Source organism: Corvus cornix, chromosome 8 (genome assembly GCF_000738735.6).
Source record: "Corvus cornix cornix isolate S_Up_H32 chromosome 8, ASM73873v5, whole genome shotgun sequence".
Classification (NCBI taxonomy): Eukaryota; Metazoa; Chordata; class Aves; order Passeriformes; family Corvidae; genus Corvus; species Corvus cornix.
Genome location: NC_046338.1, coordinates 12279332 through 12299411, shown reverse-complemented (window position 1 = coordinate 12299411; position 20080 = coordinate 12279332).

The following is a 20080-nucleotide window of genomic DNA, read 5'->3' as shown; positions in this document are numbered from 1 at the left end:
TGAAAGAACATCTTTTATAGGAATACTGCTCTACTGTCTCTGGGTCAGATCTTCATTGAAACTCTGTTTTCCTTACATGCAAGGATGAGTTTTCATCTTTTAAAACAGCACATAAAGAGCAGAAATTTTTTTTTAGATTCCCTGCCTCAGACCCTGAAGGATATTGCAATTGTCCTTCCTAGTGCATGCAGATGTACTGACAAGAAATTAAAGCGTTTATTTGTCACAGCCCTTAGTTACACAAGCCCCAACCCAGCAGAGTGAGGAGAGACATTGGACTTAAATTGAAAAAGAGAGGTTTCAGCAAGATGTGAGGAAAAACCTTTTCACTATGAGGACAGTCAAGTATTGGAAAAGGTTGCCCAGAGATCTTGTGTGGTTGTGTCAAAATCTTTGGAGGTTTTTAAGACTGGATAAAGTTCTCAGCAACCTGATCTCATACCTGACCCTGCCTTGAGCAGGAAGGTGAATGAGATGACCCTCTGAGATCCCTTCCATCCTTGATTGTTCTAGGACTCTATGGTATCAAATCAGAAAAATAATAATCAGGCATTAGTTACAATTTTGTTATGCAAACTTGCACTCAAGTGCTATGCAAACTGTTTTTCCAAAAGTAAATTAATGTAATCTAATTATCAGATAAACTAGCTGACTGGTTTGAAAACTAAGAATTCTGTTCAACACTTTTTAAGATTACACACTTTTTGGAGGCATATGACATGTCCAGTGGGGCCAACAGGAAAAATAAAAAAGTAAAAACATCAGGGATTGACCAGCGAGATAAAAAGCAAAATGTTATGGTTTCACTCTGAAAGTAAATGCCTGATGAAGAAATTTTTTCCATTAAACCAAACAGAAATACGTGTTCAGTGTTGCATTTCAAGGTGTACTTCAGAATACAACAAATAAGGTAAAGACTCATCTATTCTGAAATAAATATTCCCTCAAAGAATTAGAGTTGTATTTCAAAGAAACTGCAATATTATCACCATAGCCTTTGGGAGGTTCAGTCTGCTGAAGCTGTGCTAATAAACAGATCATCTGTTTACCTATGGAATGAAGCAGGTAGTCATTTAAAACAAGATAAATACAGTGCAAATTTATCTCAGACTTTTCTCTAGCCTCCCGTTGTCACAGACCTTCAACTCAGAACATGGTGATGCTCTGAAGCCAGGAATTTGGAGACTTGTGCACCTTGTTGACCACACATATAAAACAACTCTGCACATGATTATGTGAAGCAGAACAAATATTTTCAGGGCTGATTCCTCCAGCTGCTACACCTACAGCATCACTTTTCTCATCAATAATATCACTTTTTATATCTTTATCATAATAGTTCCTTAAAGCCCAGTTCATAATCACACTCTTGCAATGTGCCAGTTAATCCCAGGAGAAGCCCTACCTCCTTCTTTGAAATCTGTGGAGATGAGATAAAAAAGTCAAAACCCATGAAGAAAATTAAAACTTTCTTTCCTCTGGGAAAAGAGGTGGTAGGAGGAGGGCCCGGCCAACAACCTGCTCCAGCCTGTGTCACTCTCTTCCCTTTGTTCTCATACATTCAGTGCTGTGCTGTGAGATTACAGGAGTGACGATGCCACCTCACCAAAGTCACCCCCCATGCAATTTTTATATAAAATTAAGCCTTTAAGATGGATGCAGACTTGAAAACAGCTGATCATCAATGCATTGATAGTCCATTTAAACACAACCAAATTGTCAAGTGCAAACGTGCTGAAGCATTTTCACAAGTTGCCTGGCTCCCTGCCAGCTCAGCCCTCACGGCCATTGCTGTGGGCAGCCTGTCCACGGAGATGCAGTCACAGAAGGACAGGACTGCTGTTTTTAAACCCTGTATTTCCATGACAACCTGCCTGAACAACCTTAAGGAGAGGCAAGAGCCCTTGACATATCCAGACGTTGCCAGAAGTCAGATCTATGGCCACACATGGAACCTGGAGGCCCTGGAACTGCTGTTTCAAAACAAGCTGCAAGATGTGACTCATATGAAGTACAATAATTCCATCAGCTTTACTGCTACACAGCAGTATTGACAGCAGCAATCCTACGGGGTCAGAAGAACAGAAAGTATGAAAAAAAATCCATACCCAACAAAAAGTAACAGTAAAACTGACTGTTGAGAATGAACTCTTTTTTTCCAAGTGGAACAAAAAAAAAATGCTTAAAAAGCACACTGAAATTAAGATGAAACATAAACATAAATTATGACTGATTCTATTTATGATAACAATTACGTTTTGTAGAGGCCTTATTTTACATCTTCCCAATGCAGGGTTGCACTTTTCCCAGAATTCCTTTTCCAGAACTATCCCTTTAAAATTGGAAGAAGCTTTACTTCTACAGATGTTGTTTTACAGCTTTTTGGTTTTTTCTTGTCTTGCTGGTAAGTACTTAAATTTTATTGTATTTACTCTTCTGGATTCCCAAGGAAAAATTGTATTTTCATCAAATTTCATAACATAGGGGAGCTCCTCTGTTTCCCGAAGCATTGCCAAATATTCTAATTAAAACTAGCTCCAAGACTGACCATCATTCTTCAGTGCAGTGCAATAGGCACCTCCCTCCAATGTAAGCCTTTGTATTTATTGTAACTATTTATATAAATGCTGCAGTCAGCTCTGAATCCCCATAAACCTAATGCCATTTAAATTAATTTTGTAAGACTTTTGTGAGACACTGCTGAATAATTTTGCTGAATCCAAGTTGATTATAAACTGTTCTTCTTTATAATAACTAAGTTTGAAAACCATGTTTTTAAGAGACAATCCAGTTTACTTTGTTAAAATCAGTTCTATTTTAATCTGGGCAGGGACATTTTCCTCCTATGCCTGGCCCACCATTATTTAGTCTAATGGATTGAGTTAAAGGCAACAATCTTCAAAATCCCTTTCCTCTCTCTCTTTGAATGTTTCTGCACTATGCAGACTTCTGGCATCACCTTGGCTTCTGTTGGGTTTCAGAAATAATTGTTGATGATACAGTAAATTTGTTTTCTCTCCCTTGTGTTTAAATCCCAGTCTTACAAACACTCATGTATTTGCTCAGTTTTATGCACGACTAAGTCTTTGGCGTTAATGAGGCTGCTCATGTGCATAAAGTTAAGCATATGTGCAAGTGTTGTATGATCAGGGTCTTAGGATGCCAATTTGCAGTAATAACAGATTTGCATAAACTCACGATCCCAAGCAGTGGGCTTCCTGCTCATTATCAGTAGTGGAATTTATTTAGCTGTTTTTCATTCCATGATGTTTATGAGCCTTTTCTTTTTTTTTTTTTTAGTGAACTTCAAGTTGTTTTTCTTACCACTCCTCAGCCATTTTTAATTTTGTCTGTCACTTAATATATGTGGGCTTTTTCCCTCCACTTACAAATACCCACCTTAGGTGTGTTAGTATGAGCTCATTTATGCTCAAGATGAAAGATTGGGTCACATTCCTTAAGCTGAAAATATGCTCCTCACTGTGTAAGAGAGCTGCAGAAATACCAATTGCAAATGCCCAGGTAGGACTCATCAAAATCCTGTGCACAAGTCATGGCTTCTGTTGTCAAGGGGTTAGGCCCTAAATGAGTTGAGTAGCAGCTGTAACACATTTAATATAGATGCCAGCTAAGGGAGAGGCAGCTTGTACTCCTCTCTGGCAGGTGGGTCGCATTGAAGCAGAAAAAAGACAAGTATATCCTCACTGAAATTACAAGGCCTGTCCTACTGAAGGATAATCTCTCTTCTGATGCTCAGCTCTGCTTTGTCTTCATCACAATTGACACTTAATACCTATAATACAACTCCTAAAGACTCTGGGGTTTGATGCCTTGTTCTCAGAAGCAGTGGTGCATACACTCTCTGTCCAAATGAATGGGGCAGGACCAGGTGTCCATCCTCCCCTGGCAGGTACTGATGAGGACACGCCTACCCAGAGACCTTCCCTCTGGAATGCACCCAGCACCCACAGCTGACCTTCAGTTGCCTTCCAGTCTAAGCTACCAGCACAGCTGAGAAGGCTGGAGTGTGATATTTGGTTTTGGAGTGAGCAAGGGATATCAGTGCTGCAATAGGAAAACAAGGGTAAAAACAGTGATATTTGGTGAGTAGCAAAACAAAGGCATGAATGCATCCTAACCCTAATATATAAGGTTTTCAAAGCCAGGAAAAAAAGATGAAAGAATAATTTCTGGGGCAAAATTGATAGTTGAGAGCTATCATTTAGAGAACATCACGGTTCCCTCCATGAATAATTGTGTTTGCCAAAAGGAAAGGGGAATAGTGCTGGGGGAGAGGAGGTGTTAGCACTCAAAGGAGGCTCAGGGTCTGGGGGCAACACAGGTTGTGTATTATTGGGAAAATGAGAGTAGTATCAAATAGTAATTTTGCAAGGATGTCTTCTCTGAAGCTAAAAATGTGAAAAAAAAAACTGATTCTTGGAGAAACTTTGAACTATATCCTATATGTAATCTTTTTAATGAATGACTTGTGTGCAACATTTCTAGACTAAAAATATTACACATTACTGAATCAGACAGCATAATCTTGCAGGAACATCACGAAGACGTTTACAGTAAGAGAGAAAAAGGGAAAGACCCTGTGGTTCTGCATGGCTTTCATGAGACCATGTGAGCCTGTGAGATCTGCTTATACTGTTGCACGGCGTGAATGGTCTTGTTTAGTTGTTTTTTCTCCTTTAAAACTACTGTTTTCTTCAGAAAGACATTGTGTGCATGGAATACATGTTCTGTGAGCTACAAATGAGTAGCATCCCTCTGGATCTGGCAACCTTAGGCTGCATCCATCGTTGGATCGTTGTATGTCTGTGCAGAAAGGATGGACAGAAACATGCTCTCTGGTCATGCACAGGGTACAATAGTTACATAAAACCATGTTTTAAAGTAAGCTATCCTTTCAAGTGGTCAGTGTTATCTTAACTACTTGAATGACCAAAAAGTTAGATTCTCTTTACTATATACCCTCTACTTCAAGCCTATTCACAAACATTCCTATGTTTTGCATTGGTTTTGGTCTGAGAGGAGGCCTGAAGTAGCCACAATACTAATGGAGGATGGTACAAGTGACAAGTCTCTTCTATGCACAAAAGATGCTGGTGAAGAGCTGTGTGTGATGACAATGAAGCAATAATCTCTTCTCCAAGCCCTGTATAGTGCCAGTGCAGGCTGACCTCAGAGGCTTTACCTGTCAGGTTCTGCATACAAGTGGTATGGGCTGGTTGACAAAGCAAATGTCCTATCCAGGAGTGCAGCCACGTTTCAGGTCTCCCCTTTCTATATCAGAAAAAGAAGGGAGTTTGTAACAAAGGCATGCTTCAGAGGTGGTTCTCAAGTGTGCTGCATGGAGAGGATGAAAAATTCTGTCCACTTTCAAGACAAAAGCAGTGGCTAAGATGTGTTCTTGTTCAGGTTACTTTAGATGCCTGTTGTAATAATTGTACTGGAATAGGAGGGCTGATTCCAGGAAAGAATCAGTGCCTGGCTCTGGCTGGGGCTGTGCCATCAGGACAGAGGGAAGCTGTGGGATGCAGCTCAGGGGACAGTGCTGCCAGGCCTGTTCCCAGCGAGCAGTGAGGCACCATGCTGTGGGGCTCTGGGGGAGCTGCAAAAGCCAAGAGGGAGGCTCCCAGGAAAAGCTGCGCTGGAACTCTGTGACAAAGTAGAGGGGGGAAAGGAAAGTAGTGTTGGTAATAAAGCCTCGTGTTCAGCATTACATGAGGGCGTGTTTTCTGTGATCTGTACCCTGGCACGGTTAAGAGTGCTTCTGTGGGTTCCTAGGATTTCACAATTCTTTACTTCAGGGACCCTACATTTCAAATTGTAACTCCCACATCTGTCACTAATGAGGACACCAAAACTTTGGAGATTTCTGAAAGCCAGCTGGAGCCACAGAGAGCAGTATCTCTGGAGGCCAGCCCAGGAGGAAGGTATTAACCCTCTTAGTGCTGGTGGAGAAGCAGGAAAGCCAGGTAATGGTACTAAATAAATGAGTCTCTGTGTGTCTCAAAGTCTTAACTGCAATTATTTTCAGTACAGCATGCTTTCTTTACCAGCCCAGGGCCCTTGAACACACAGTCACAAGGAGAGTGCACAAAGAGGCTTCGCTGTCTCTTTGCAGCTGCTGCAGAGTGGAGGGTCTGGAGCACAGGTCTGCCAGGGCCAGAAACGGCAGCAAGGAGCATCCCATTGTGTCCTGTCTTTTGCCAGGCAGGAACTCCCCTTTCTTAAACAGCTTTGTTCCCCTACCAGGGGATGCTCTCTGAGGGTGCAACTGATTGTAGTTTCCAAGTTCTGGCTGGACTCTTGCAGACGCTATTCCTGTAACAGACAAGCCTGCTACTCAGCCACGTATTTGTTTAAACGGGTTCAAAAGTTCTCAGCTTCCTGACAGCTTTTTTTTCTGCCTTTGTTTTATACCAATCAGTTAATTTGCTAACATCACCCTCCATATCTTCTGATCTTAGGCAAGCTGGCTGGGTTTACTGGTGCTTTATCGCCACATTACAGCCAGCAGTGAGGAATGCAGGTCAGAAGGGAAATAAGAAGGGACGGCTCTTTTGAAATGGGGAGGAACAAGGTCAGGGTTGTGGGGCAAACAGGAGAGGGTGGAAGTGTAGAAAAGGGATGTACTTTAAAAACAAACTCATGCTGCACTAATCCGACTGCTATTCAGCTTTATCCCCCTCTGCTTATACATTGCTAGAAATCTCTTTTTATCTTTGCCTCTTTTTCTTATTCTATTATAAAGTCTTAACAAAACCACCTATTTTTCTTATACATTTTACAAAATGCTCTGAGTATTTCACAACACACTTTTATTAACTTCTGATCAAAAAGTCTGTTTCAAACGAAAACATTAGAACTGATCAGAAATGGGAACATTTTTCACAAAATATGATGGTTTTTGTTTTGAGAACACTTTACTTTTTAGTCAGAATTTTTGTCCTAGCCAACAAAGAGCTTTTTTATCTCTTTTCCAGTTACTCCAGATTTACAAGAGTGAGAATGAAAACAGACTGCAATTTTAGTCCTCATTACAAAAGGAACAGAGATTTAGAAGAAAAAGATTCATTGAGCAGTTATATTAAAATAAAATTGTGCTGTTTGGCTTTGGTAGCTTTGTGCTTGTTTATATCAGTGCAATGATCAGAGACACTCATATTTTGTTTTTTCCACTGCTCTGCATGTCCTTGGTGAACAGGACAGTCCTGCTTTATCTCTCACAATGTTCTTCCAGGTCATGGTTGAGCACAGAGGCATGACCACGAGGAAACTTGCCTTTACTTCTGCCAATCACATACCAGTCGATAAAGAGAAATCCATTTTCTTTCTACCTAGCACTAAAGTGAGAGAAGAAAGAAAGGTTCTCTCTTCTTTTTTCCTTTTTTTTTTTTTGTGTGTGTGTGTGTGTGTGTGTGCAGCAAAGCAAACAAAAGCTTAAAGTAAACTTTTTCAAATAACTCTTTTTCCTGGCAGAACTTTCTCTGCCTTCTGCTGGCTGAAGGGCATTGTAATTCATGCAATAAAAGGGGAAAAGATCTGCTGCTAGAGATTGTTTACTTTAAACTCCTGTTTGTTTTGCCTCCACTCTGGGAAAGAATGCAATATTCCTATGAAGCTCTGTTAATTTTTTTTTTCTTCCTTTGACTGACTTGAGCACTGGAGAAAGCACCCGATCAACAAACAGGAAACCAAAGGACTTTCCATCCCTGTAGGACAGAGATAGCATGAACTGTTGCACTGCAAGCTGCTTTTAACCGATCCTCTTTGTGAGTGAATGGATGTTACCTGGTAATAACCCATATATTTGGGTCAAAATTTTCAAACCAGTCTCCTAAGCTCAAGCACCCCACTGAAATCTGTGGTGGAGCTACTAAACCACTTCAGATAATAATTTTTAAGTAAAATAAGGTACATAAGCACCAAACTGTGGGTGTAATTAGCAGGTCACCATTGGTGGAAATACTGTCAGTTTGAAAGCTGGGTTTCAGGTCCGGTTTCCAGGCTGACAGACCAGACGTGCAGATCTAGGAGCTGGTCCTCACACAGGAGCAGATGTCCATCAGAGGCCAAAGTCCCACGGTGGTTGCAGACCTCTAGCATTGGTTTGAGGTGCCTCATCCCTTTGAGGGCAGCAGCTCACAAGTTGCCCACCCTAAAGCAACCAGAAACTGAGTTTCCCTTTCCCCTTGTCACTTGCTGTGGACTCTGTGTGTGGGTGTTTTCTTTCCTCCTTACTGAAAGACGTTGAGGCTGAGAACATGGAAAGGGTCATGTGGATAAAATGCTCAGACCAGAGTGATGTTTTTCAGGGTGGTGTGGTATCTGATACATTGTATTTTTTTCTCATATATACCAACTAGTTTAGAAAAAGAGGAGCACAGGGTTAGTCTGTCTTTTTAACACAAATGTGAATACCAGGAAGGCAATTGCTGGCATTGTGTGCTAGATCCAGCATTTCTGGGAGATGTAACCTACATCCAGTTGCATAATAACAGAGAAAGGGTTGTTTTTATATTCATAGCCAGCTGCAATGGTGACACTGATCCACTTATCCTGAAGTGCCTAGCAACTGGGAGCAGTGGGTCCGGGTAGTATATGCTCCAGCTCCTGTTAGGGTTCAAATCTACATCTCTGACTTTTTGGGAGTGTTTGCCAGAAACCTGCCCATGAGCTGCTACTCAGCACAGTAGGGGTATGTTTTCCTGACAAATGTCAGCTGCTGAAGCAAGAAATCGTGGGCCCAAGAGGGGCCCGAATGTCTCTCCCTTTGGAAGTGCCTGAGACAGTAGGTGGAAGCCAGTGCTCTGACAGCTCCTTCCAAAACTTCCCCCACCCCACCCCCACCTCCTCATTTATCACTGCTACGAGTGAGCAGGAAAAGAGCAGGAAGAGCAACTGAACAAAAATAGCCCTGAGACTGGAGACCAGGAGTCAGGGCTCCTTCTTGCTGCTTTCTCATCTGTGCAGCTTTACTGACAGTAAGGTGCTCTGGCTTTCTTACCCACAAAGATGTGTCAGGGAAGGGACAAGCAATTCTTCTGCTTCCCTTTCTCTTTCTGCTAGAAGGGTAAAGTTGACACTATGATGTTTTTGAGGCACTCTGTGCTCATGGTCAGAGGTGTTCACTGGCCTGCCCCCTCAAACAGTGCCAGGCAGGGGACTTGAGTGTCACTCAGTCACACATCCCCATCTACCTGCTCCTCTCTGTGCAAATGCATGCCTGCACAGCTTGGATTCAGGCAGGGAGATACCTGGGGTTGCAAGAAGAATGTTGAGAGCAGATTTGGTGGTCTTACTGCCCATATTGGCAGTTGGTCTTTAAAAATCTTGATTTGCCTAAAGCTTCTGTAAGATCTGATCCTAAAAATTGATCTAGAAAGTGTCAGATTTATTTCAGCAATATGGGCTCCATCCCCAGGATGTTCAGGAACATAGATCTTCAGAGCCAGAAAGGATTAAAAATTTCAACTCCTGTGTAATGAAAAAGTAAGAACCTTATCCAAAAATGTCTGCCTCGAGCTTGCAGCTTGTGACAAGATATTGCAAGACTCTTAAAATTCCAGGATCTCAAGAACTCTTGCCCGTTCAGCCTCTTTCTCTTTCTCCAGTCTGCCGCAGTTCTTGAATAAAAAGCTCCTGAAAATATGTATGTAAATGCAGGGCATTTTACAACATGCTTGCAAGGCAGGCAAACGGGTCAGGCCTTTGAGGAAGCATGAATAGGATAGGATTATAATTCATTGTAATGTCATGGCAAGATGCAGTTTCAAAGGCCTAAGTTCTCCAATTTTAGTCAATAAAAAATTTAAAGGGACAAAAACCCAATTTGCTTTATAATCAATAAAATGTACAACTTCTTTATCTTTTTCGAAGAGGCTGTCAGTTGCAGTCAACCATTGTCAACAGGCTGTTTGATCTATCAGTAAAACAAATCATTACAAGGAACACAGTACTGCTGCTGTGGCTTTTGTGGTGTTTTTAATGAGGACTGGCAATACTTCTATTTCATTACAAGATTTGAAAGTGAATTTGTTGGAGACACACCCAGGCTTAAGGTATGAGCATGAGGTTTAAAAATAATTAACTCTGCTGTTCCAAATAACTTGATAGATTAAGGATTCGTTCACAATAAAGCAATTCCCTGTCTCTATGATTGGTATTTAAATCTGGGATGGCATTAAGTGCTGGTCTGCTTCAGCCTAACCTTGGGACTGCACAGGATTAGAGGGCACGCATGGCTGCTCTCGCATGGGGTAGCTGAGAGGAATGAAGTGTCTGAGCACTGAACAAAATGAGAAAGGAAAGAGGAGAAAATGTGACTGAATGAGAGGGGCTGAGGGGCTGTTTGGCAGTTGTTTCACACCACGGTTGTGGCCATGCCTGTACACAGTGGCCCTGGAGCTCATGCTGTCACCCAGCACCATCGCATCCCTGAGGTGTGTAAGCTGGACACCCCTGGAAAGGGGACCCTTCCCTGCCATGCATGCACTGCTGCCTCAGGCCCTCCACAGCTGTCCTCTGTGTTTCTCTGTTCTCCTCCCTGTAGGTGCTGGGTCATATAATAAGGTGGTGAAGGTAAGATAGGGCAGGCTGAAGCCATGGACATGGCTTCTTTAGACATGTTTCCCCGTTAGGATCTCCCCCAACTCCATGGCATCCCTCCTATGGCACCATGGCTACTCACCACATACAGCTGCTGACACATGAGGGTCAGGACAGGATTTCCTTCCTTTCAGACCTGACGGAAAATGTGCAGCCTTGAGAGAAGGGATACCTTGGGATTAAAACAGATCTGAGGTCGAGATGATAAATGTGGGACAAAAGCTCCTGTGAAAGGCACCTTCCTAATTCGAAGGTAATGCTAATGGAAGTCATACCCTTAGGTCACATAATTCCTGAAATAATCTACAAAGTAGCCCAGTAAGTCAAGGAGAACTGATTTGAAGCTTCTCCTCCACCTCAGACTGCTTTTTTAGGCACTTAACTCATAAGAAAAAAATTTCATCCACCTGGCAACATTCAGGGGGCTGGGAACAGCAGCACCTCTGACGAGTCTCGCCTGTAGTCTTTGCTTTGGGGTGGGAGTGCACCCCAAACAGAACAGATAACTCTGCCCCCAGGAAAAGGGATGTCCTGGGAAGTGACTGTGGACAGTCAGCAATGCCCTGGCCACATCTTCCTGAATAGCCAGGTTTGGGATCCCCCTCTGAAGCCTTCAGAAGCTGCTTGAAGCTGGATGGCACCCAGAATCGTCAACAAGCTGAGTAGCCTCTCACAGTCCTGCTGTGAGCTGATTATCACATCTAACAAAATAATGTGCTGGAACAAATAACACTTCAGGCTCTGTTGTTTCAGGTGAAACTCAGTCCTACTAAGTATAAATTTATAGTAAGAGCCACAGCACTATGAGTTTCCCAACAGTCAGATTTAATTCAAATGCATAATTCAGACCCTTACGGGGACGCTCTCATCTTTGTATGCTGGAATTTGGGGATTTACACACATAATTCCCATTAACACGAGTAGGAGTTACAGTATGCATATATATATTCCCCTCTCGATGCAGGCATTTCCTCCTGGGGATAATAACCGTGCTTTAAATTCCCCTTCCGTGAGGGTTTGCAGTGATGCCGCATATGCTCAGCCGTGAGCCTCCGCTCCCTCCGGGAAGGGCGCACCCGCCTCGGGCTGTCCCCGGCAGCGTGGCGTGACCTCCCCCCCAACACGGCCGGCTCGCCCGCGGGACACTCCCGACAGATGCTGCTGTCGGCGATTTAAGCCCAGAAGGCGCCGCTCCGCCCCGTCCCGGCGCTGCAGAGCGCGTCCGCCCGCGCCCCGTCCCTGCGCCCCGAGGCGCGGAGCCCGAGTGCCACCTGCCGGGGACCGCCGCAGCTGGAAACCGCTGGCACAGCTGGGCGCGGGGGCCCGGCGGAAAACCCAGCCCGAGACCGAGGGCCGTAATGGGGCTGGAGCAATGGAAGAGGGGTAGCATCGGGAGGATGCTTGGTGGGAGAGGAAGAAGAATTCCCTCTAATTCCAGGCAGAGTTCATGCGTGTGGAAAGAAACTGGGAATAGGTTTTTTTGGTGTAGTTAGCTGAAAGAAAATGAGAGCTGACCTTATTCTGTTTCCTGACAATTTTTTTTTGCAGTCATTAAGAGCACTGCTGCAAAACCTCTACAAGGCACTTCACTTAAAAAGGATTTAACCTGATGTTTAAACAAGCTGCCCAATCAAGGCCTGGAGCATCCCAGAATATCCTCTCTGGAAGTGTACTCATTACACTCTGTTGCATTTGTAATGTTTTGCAAATGCCTGCTTGTCTAACGAGATCTACTCACATAAAATGAATCTGTAGCATAACTGTGGTGGGGAAGAAAGGCCATAAATATTGTACCGTGCCTGACCAAAATATATTCATTGTGTTCTGTTCCCTTTTTAGTAAGTTTGAAGTTGACTCTGTTGAATTTAATAGGCTGATGCCCTTACAAAGCATGCGTGACAGATAAACTGGATTATGCAGAGGTTGACGGGGAAGTTGCTTTTGAGAGAGTTTTTGGGGTTGTTTTTTGATGTTGAAAGCTTCAGTGATATTCAGTGCACTGGTAGCTGCAGTGCTCCTCTCACAGGCCCACTTTGCTGTCAGAGCAGGCTGGTCCCAGCTTGCACAGCATGGAAGAGCTGAAGGCAGAGTCTCACTGATCCAGACAGCCCTGCGTTGTGCGTAAAGCTGAGATGATGACATAACCTTTGTAGCACTCTGATTGCTGAACTAGTCTTAGCCACAGCTCTTTCATGAACTCAGAAATATAATTCTGCTGTGTGTATGCATTACTAATAAGAATTTACCATAACTCCGTATGTAAAAGGCATGACCCAAATTTATCTGGCAACAGAATGTGGAATGCCCATATCGCCTTTTTTAATAGTTGTGCTTTAACCTAAACAGAACTGTAAAGCTACAACCATTTTGTCAGGTTTTTCTGGCACCTTTGAAGATCTGTTCTCATAGAACTACCAAGTGGTACATGGAAAAGATGTGTCCCCATGTGCAGACACACCCCGCCCCAGAATTCACCCCTTCTTCATACACTAGGCTTCACTTCTTCATGAAAGCTAAAAATTTGGCTTTCTGTATAATTCTCTATCTGCAAACAGAAAATCTTTGTTAATAAATCTCTTCTATATGCTATGAAATGCTGGAAGATCTCACAGCTCATTGCAATTATGTGTATTTTAGATCAGAGAAGTGATGGCTTATACTTAGAGGCTCTGCAGAGAGTGTTGCATGTTATGCTAGCAACACAGCTTTGGCCACAGGCCCTGATCCAAAGCCAGTTGCAATCAAACGGTCAAAGGTCATGTCTCCACAACAGAAAGAAGTTGTAATTGTAGCTTGCCCCAGGATTACCCTTGGTAGTTTAAGCCTGCCAGCCTGAGAAGTAATAACACAAGCAAATGTGTAGCTGAGAGCTACCAGAATACAAAGGTCTCTAATGTGGGTTGGTGGTGCCTCCTGGAGCCCATCTCCCTACACTTGCAGAAACAGTTCAGGTCTGTGACCAGTGCCGGCCACCAGCGCACCCTGGCACCTCCACCCCCACGTGGCAGCCCTGGTCACAGGGACATCAGGACCTCCTGCCACCACCCTGCTTCCAGGACACTGTGGCCAGGACCCACCTCCTCCCTGCCCCAGCTTCCACTGCAATCCCCTGTGAATCACACAAGGCCATGAGTGCCAGAACAGGCGTACCAACTGCCCTTTGCCTCCAGATCAGGATAAGGTTGTCCGCATACTAGCAGGGTAGCTGCTGAAATGTGATGATTGGTGCCAGCTGCCATTAGAGGGGAAAAAAGTCTAATCTCCATAGGCTGGGGGAGGGTCAGAGCTTGAGAATGTGAATGAATTTTCAGAAAAAGACAAAGCAGGTCCTTAGAAAGAATTTTAAAATGTATTATTCATATAAAGATATATGTGTAATATATATAGATGTCTCTATAAATATTTTGCAGAATTTGAATGATTTTTTTAATGTCCATAATTTAGGGTTCCAAGTCATTATTTCAAACACACCTAGTTTTAACAGGATGGGATGTCTTTTTCCAATGGTGAGAAGTAGAAAAAAAAAGTTGGTGAGCTACACTCTTCCCATTCCAGTGTCCAAACTTTTCCTCTTGAAAGAAAGTTTCTTACTACCATATCTCTAAGTAGTTGATGTTCAGAGTGTATTTTATTGCAATATATTAAGAAAATGGCCATGGATCTTTATATCATTATGCAAAAGCAAGGGGATCTCATACTACTACTTTAAAAATGCAGAAAAATCATATATTTCTGCAGATCTGCCTTAGAAATGGTTTGCTATGAACAAAGTCACTGACTATTTTAGCTCAATATCTATGAATGCTGATGGGTCACCCTGAAATTTAGGAGAGTGATGGGAAGGAAAGAAAACAAAGGTAGAAGAAAAGAAAGGGAAAGAAGCTTTGCATTGCTGCCCTTTCTTGAAGGCAGACATTCAGCAGATCACTTTGACCTGTCTGCTGTCTACCTGTCAAAATGATTATTTGTTCTTTCACAGTGCCTAGAACAACTGCAGGGTAAGGGTTTGTTTACTCTTTTGCATCATATTGAAATCATTTACTTTTATAATTGTGGACAGCTGGAAAAGGAGTTAGGGAATAAGATAGGGACAAAAATTAAGAGGACTGGCAAGAAGGTGAAGGATTTTAAGACAGGGCACCAGCCAATTTTAATGCTTGAGATGACATAACAAAACTCTTACTGAACACCAAAGACCAACATACAACTTCCGTAGCTGAAAAGCGAATGACAGTTTTAATCAAATATCTTTCTCTCACTAGAATAGTAATAAACATGAGCAGATATGTTTATCTTTTACCCACACCTTTATCAGAATCAAAAAACTTAGAGCAAGGAAAGTTACTATCATCTGTCCTTGATGTAAAACACGTATCTATTAAGTAAACTTCTGAAAAGCTCATTTAAATGCTCTGGTCTCTGCTCTTAGCCATTATGTGTGTTCAGCCCCATGTAAACCCTTGCAAAGCAAAACAAGAGCTCCTTTGCAAAGCCTCCTCTCCATTTCCCAGAGTTGGTTTTTTCTAAAGCCATTGTTTTTTCTCCTGCATATAATATCATTGTTTTTATCTTGTTGCACTGTTTCTTAGCAGATGTTTTAAGAACAATAACAAAACATTTAGGAATAATAACTCCCCTATCTCACGTTGACACTGCTGTTCTTACTCACAAAGCCACACATACTGTCTGTAACTAGAATACAATACCTTAGAATGAACTTCAGAAAATAGCAGGTATTTATATTTTGTCAGTGTTGTCACCGGGGGCATTGGGTCTTTTTTGGTCCAAGTGGGAATAGCTCTGTATTAGCCTTAGTAGCAATTTGTTTCAGAAGATTTCCAATTATTCATGGAAATTTTTCCATGTTGTGCTTAGTGATACACTCAGTACAGAGGAATCTCCTTTTGTTTTGAAACTGCTGTTTGCACTTTTGTTTGATTTGCCCCAGTTTTCTTACTAGAATACAAAGTGAGCCATTGTTTCCGATTGGTACCTAATCTGTCCATAATTACAAAATAGTCAGGTTGGTTAATGGTTTCATTTTTTACTGGAAAAACAAAATTCCCCCATAATATCCTTACAATTAGAATGCCAAGAGAACTTTTTTTCACAATTTTCTATGCCAGTATAGATAGAGCTGGGATATATGCTTATATTTGAGCAGTTGTCTATAATGCTTCTTTAGTTTAATCAGAATTACCTGCTCACAAGGGTCCAGCATCAGAGAGTGCAATACTAACTTATGCCAAATTAATCTTTCAAGATTTTTTATAAGTGTTCATTGATATTTAGGTTGATTTTCCTTTTCCTCCCCTTAGAAGAGAGGACTTTGCAGCTCCTATGCATACAATGCTGCTTGTCTGTAGTCCCCTCCTTAGAGCTCCTGACATGTTCCAATTTCTGGTTGGGCCCTTTAAAAAGGATCACAAAAGTCTGTGAAACTATTTCATTTTCTTTATTCACAGAGCAGGTATATGAGAACACTAAAGCTATATGCCCTTATTGATTGGGGTTTAGTGAAATCAGAGTAGAAACTCATGTACCAGCTGATTTTCAGACAGCCACTACCACAGAGCAATTCACTGATGGATGTCACCAAACAGGAGGTCACACCACAGCATATGCACTTGGTTGTGCTGTGCAGTGACTTCATTTGTATTCAGCAGGGACAGTGAAGCATGGGGCTGCCTCTGGAGGGAACAGTCAATTCTGCAAACATTTATGACACTGCAGACTAGTCCAGGGAAGTTTACCTTGCCCTTGTCTTTGTAAAATGTTTTGTCGATCAAGGTTATCTGGTCAGAGCTTTCCAGGAGTCTCAGCACAACCAGTTCAAGGAGCAAAGGGGTGGAGGGACATTAGAGAGAGTCTTTATAGTGTGTCTGGTGGAATATTTTTCAGAAAAGCCACTGTAGCAGGACTTGGGATTTCTGATCCCATTTTCCAGGGATTGCTTTGGACAAACAAGAAAACTTTAGCTTTTCTGTGTCTTTCCACATCTTAAGAACAGGATGCAGATCTTCTCTCTCCACCATGTAAGGTCACCTCATTAATTCTTCCTGGTGTGCGTGGGACCCTGATTGTAACTTGGGTCTATAGATATAATTTTATATCATGTTGAATAATGAATGTGTAAATAAACTCTTATTGAATGTTTGTCTGAATAAATTGCATGAGGACAGGAAAGGAAAGGTAGATTCATGTCTGAACTGCAGCTTTGGTAGAGGGGAAATCTAAGCCGTGGTTTCCCACAACCCAGATTTTTTTCCTGCTCCATTTTGTGAAAGGTGCCAACATTATTTGTTCTTCTCTTTCTTCTATTTTAGTAGTGCTGCTTAAATGCCTATCAGTCAATCCCTTTATTTTCAAGCACTTATTTTATTTTCTAAGATCTCAGAGAATACCTCAAATCAAAGCTTAAAAAATAATTCAGATAAAACAAACATTTTTATTTAATCCCAGGCAATATTTGTTTCAATTGTGGATAATTCTAGGGAAAAAAAATTAGGTTCAGGTGAACATCCAACTTGTTGGGGACTTTTAAGAAATTTCATTGGTGAATCAGAAAAATGAGTTCTTTTCACAACTCTTTTCTTAGATCTTTATTCATACAACCTACAGGTCTGTCATTCATTTCTCTGCCTCTTTCCTTTTTTTTTCTTTTTTTGTACTTCTTCATCTTCTCCAGGATCATTTGTGAGAAGAGTCATCTCAGGTTTGCATTTTCATATGTATTGCTTGTTATCTTACAATCTGCAAGCAAATAGTCTTTTGTATCTCCTCTATCCCACTGAGGTCAAATGTTAAAGAAACGAGGCCACAGCAGATTCTCTTAAATATAGTTTCAATGGCAAAGGGGGATCTAACTATTTGCCTTTTCATTTATTGTTTTCCTGAGGAAATAAAGAAACCGTTTGTTAAGTTTCACTGGGTTTTGGTCACAAAAAATGGCTTTTTTTAATGAAAGACATTCAGATTTTGTTGGTTGGTTGGTTGGTGAGTTTTTCATAAGCCAGCAATATTTTTGTTGTTGTTGTACAAAGTGTTATAACAGACACACTGAGTACCATGATGAAACTGAGATAGAAATAAGTGTGTCCAGAGAGCCCAGGGGGTTCACCCAAGCCATTCCTGGGTGAAGCCTGCTCTTGTCCAACCTGGGGTGTGCAGAGCTGTGTGTGGGTACAGGTTGCTGCATACAGAGACAAGAAAATTGGCTGGAGAGGAACCAAAACAGCAAAAGGCACATGCATATCCATGCTTATGTGGAGAGTCGGAGACAAAATAAAAGCTGGTAAAGAAGGAGAATGTCCTTAAGGACAGGTGGCTTTCAAGAGAGGAGTCAGCAGCAGTGAGGAGAAGGACATGCCAGTGAGAAGTTTCATTAGTGATTGAGGGCCAGCCAGGACAACAGAGTTTGATGAGTTTTCCTCCACAACAGCTCTGGCTTCACAAGTTAGGCTGAAGTCCACATTCACAGCTTTCATTTTCTCCCTATGAATCTTGTGGGCACACAGTTACCCTGAGTCTGGGCATTTGGATGTCTGCCTGACCAGTGCTGTGTGCTTATTTCTCATGTGGGAATAGAAGCACAGGGTTTGCTCATGGAAAGAAGTGAATGAACTCATTTGCAGGTGCAAACTTAATGTATTCTTAAAGTGCTGGCCTCTTTGCCTTTCCCAGTTCATTTTTATAGGGCTGGACTGGGGTTGGTTTTTTTTTGGTTGGGTTATTTAACAAAAATAGTCCAAAATGTTTCCTAACAGAAATCTCTTTAATCTCCCAGAATCTTTTTAACTGGACTGGCCCAATGCTTAACAGTGATAGAGAAAAGAGGAGTGCAGAGAAGAAAGGTGCACAGGATCATTAGACCATTGGCATTTGGTTCTGAACTTCAGAGTAAATGTCTATATTCTTTCTGGTAACATAACTTTCCAATCATGTAAAGTACAGCACGCCAGAAAACTTTGCAGCAGTTAATTCATTTCTGTGGAGTTCCCTACTGCCAAAAGTCAAGGGAGCAAACAAGAACATAGTGTAAGCCACAGTTCACATGGCTGTGCTATAGACCACAGAGACAGCTGATTGATGCAGTGTGAGTTTACCCTCCAGGATACAGCTGAGGTTATTGGTGGGACAAGGAACTGAAGATTGTGTTGCAGCTATTGGCTTCATTCATGAATTGTTAATGTAGAAGAATAAAAGAATTCACTCAAGGCAATCAATTTCCCTTTAAAAATACAACAATTCACCCCAAAAGAGTGAAAGAAGGCTTAAGTGATAAATTGCAGGAATATTGCTTTCACATTTGACACCCATTAGACCTGTTTTATATTGGGAAAGTAGCATCATTAAGCAAAGTAGACAGTGCTTTACAACTATTAGCTTATGAAAAGATACAGCTACTACATAAAGATAACTGTTATTAAATAAGAACATTTTGCAAAACCTTTAAAGAATAAGAAGCGAGAAGAGTTGTCTTTGGTAGTATAAGTCTTTTCCTACATGCTTTCACCAAAAAAAAAAGGCAGAACAATTGGAGCTATTTGAGTTGAGAGGCACTTAATGGGAAGCTAGATTCCCTTAGCAATAAATACAAGTGCAGGTATAAACTAAAGGAAGTTTCTGTCATCCTCCAAAAACACTAGAGTGAAGTAATCACTGTGTGCTGAAATCCCCCCAAGGAGTGGTAGCAACTACTGCTCCTCCCCAGGGGAGCCATGGAGCAGATGTAGGGTGGTCAGCATCCATTTCTCCAGGGTTCAGAGCCCTAAACAGTGCCTCCTTCATCGTTGCCAGCATTTCAGACATAAGCTGAAACCATTCACCAGCAACTTACATCCCATAGTCCTTTTCCAACACAGATTATAAACACTCACTCAATCTTATAATACACTATCTTGTAAGCTGTTAAACAAAAATATGTGACTGAGTTTCAAAAACCCTGCCAAACAAACTTTCCTCCTAATGTCCAGAAACTGCTGTCCTTTCTGTCTCCATGTCTAATTTGAGGCAGATAAAACCAGCTTCTCACTGTGTTTTAACCATCTGTAACATGTCTTCCCACCACATTATACCCCAAATGTCCCTTAGAGAAGCAAGAATGTAACACTGATAGAGAGGGGGCAGTTCATTTTCTAATTTATGCCATCTCTCTTCAGAACAAAAAGCATACATATCTTCTGAAACCATTAGTCCTCATCCCATGTGCCAGGTTATGTCCTAGAAGCAATTCACAGTGATACTGCAGATGGAGGGATTTTTGAAAGGAAAGGATGAGAGAAGTAAGATGGCGAGGTCTGCATGAAGCATCAAGCACAGGAACAAGGTGATGGGAATTCAAAGCAAGGGTTAGTTTTTGCCCTGAATGTTGGCTAGATAAAAGAGAGGCTTAGAGCTCTCATCCTTGATTGCTTATGCTCTCTCCACGCTTCCTGAACTCTGGATACTTCTGTAC